A 2,239-nucleotide genomic window follows, 5' to 3' on the forward strand; every position below is an offset into this window, starting at 1 on the left:
ATAAAAGACCTAAAGAAATGGGAAAATGTACCATAAGGCTAGGAAGACTCAATATGGTGAAAATTACAATCTTACCAAAGGCAATTTACATATTCAATGCAATCCTAATCCAGATCCCAAATACATTTTTCAAGGAGATTGAAAGGAAAATTAGAAAATTTATTTGGAGATACAGGAGACTGCAAATAAGCAAAACACTTCTGAGAAGCAAAAACGAGGTTGGAGGCATAGTACTCCCTGACTGCAAAACATACTACACAGTAGTGGTAACTAGAACAGTATGGTACTGGTACAATGAAAGGCACATAGACCAGAAGAACAGAATTGAGAACCCAGAAATAGACTCAGCTATCTATAGTCAACTGATATTCAACAAGGAAATCAAAGCTATCAAATAGGAAAATGAACCTCTTCAACAAATGGTGCTGGACTTTTACCTGCAAAAAGCTGAAACAGTATTCACATCTCACACTATACACAAAAATCAATTCAATGTGGATCAGAGACCTGGGAGCAAAGCCTAAAACAATAACGTTCATAAGAGACTACATGGGATCAAGCTTAGTAGTGCTAGTCCAAGGTAAAAAGACACTGCCAAATACAACCAGAAATACACCATCAAAAGAGGATAAAATTGATGCACGAGACCTTCTAAAGATTAAATTCAGGAGTGCATCAAAAACTTTTTCCAAAAGAGTAAAAAGAAGACCTACAAACTGGGAACAAACATTTGGTAATACTGTCTCAGAAAGTTTTTATAACAAAAGTTTACAGAATACTCCTGGGTCTCCACAAGAAGAAGACTTTTAATCCATTTATAAAATGGGCAAAAGACATGGAAAAAAATTTCACTGAGGAAGATATCTGAATGGCAAACAGTGCTTCAAATCACTGGCAATAAGAGAAAGGCAAATCAAAACCACAATGAGGTACCATCTCACTCCAGTAAGAGCGGCAAAGTTTAACAGGGCAGCAAGTAATAGATGTTGGAGAGGATGTGACAAAAAAGCAACTCCTACACATTGTTGGTGGGATTGTAAAAAGTATCACCATTTTGGAAGCAGTTTGGCACTTCCTCAAAAAACTAAGCAGAGAAATTCCACTACTTGGAATATATCCTGAGAAAATAAGAACTGAGGTACAAACTGAGATTTGTACACCAACATTCATAGCAGCATTATTCACCGTCTCAAGAACATGAAACAGCCCAAATGTCCAACCACAAATGAATGGATTGAGAAATTATGGTACATTCACACAATGGAATACTAGGCAGCATGCAAGAGCAATGATTATGTAAATTATTACCTAACTTGGGAGAGACTGGAGAGCATTATGCTGAGTGAACTCAGTCCCACAAAAAGAAATATTTTATAAAACCATTATTGTAAAATGAGTATAAGGATCAAGGAGGGGTGGGAGAGGTTGGAAGATGAGAGAAGAGGATGTTTAGAGGGAGGGAGGGTTAATCATGGGGTTGTACAATTTGATGGGTGCAGGGTGAGGGAAAATAAAAGAATCTGTTCTTGAAAACAGTGTACTTGAAGTTTTAGATAAAGTAGTAGATAAGAAAAAATTCTTAAACTTGAAAGATGAAAAGTATTCTGTAAAATAAAGTACTATACATCAAATCTTACTTTTAATTATAATATAACATGTGCTACCAATTTATGCATAAAAATGGCAGTTCACATTGACAGAGAACTTGCAGTAACATCAGCTGGATTCAGAAGAGGGTATGGTATCTTGACTGAAATAAGAAACTAACATAAAGATATTTACTTGGGTTTTATTGGTTATGCAAAGTGTTGTTGTTGTTGTTATTATGTACTGTCAAGTTGCTTGCGACTCATAGCAACCCTCTGTACAACAGCCCTAAACCCTTCTCTATCCTGTGCCAATCGCACTGCCTCTGACACACCCATCCCAATTACCCGTCACTGGATCAATCCACCCCATAGAGGGTCTTCCCATCTGACGCCATCCCCCACCCTCCCAAACATGGTGTCCCTCTCTAAAGACCTGTCCCTCCTTACAACATGTCTAAAGTATACCAGACAAAGCCTCAGAATCCTTCTCTCCAAGGAGCAGCCTGGTTTAAGCCTCTCAAGGATAAATCTGTTTGTTTTTATGGCAGTCCATGGTACTCTCAATACTCTTCTCCAGCACCACAGCTCAAAGGCATCAATTCTCCTTCTATCCCTCCTAGTCATTGTCCAACTCTCTGATGCATAACAAG

Source organism: Elephantulus edwardii, unplaced genomic scaffold, assembly GCF_000299155.1.
Source record: "Elephantulus edwardii isolate Elephantulus edwardi_28Jun2011 unplaced genomic scaffold, EleEdw1.0 scaffold00030, whole genome shotgun sequence".
Lineage (NCBI taxonomy): Eukaryota > Metazoa > Chordata > Mammalia > Macroscelidea > Macroscelididae > Elephantulus > Elephantulus edwardii.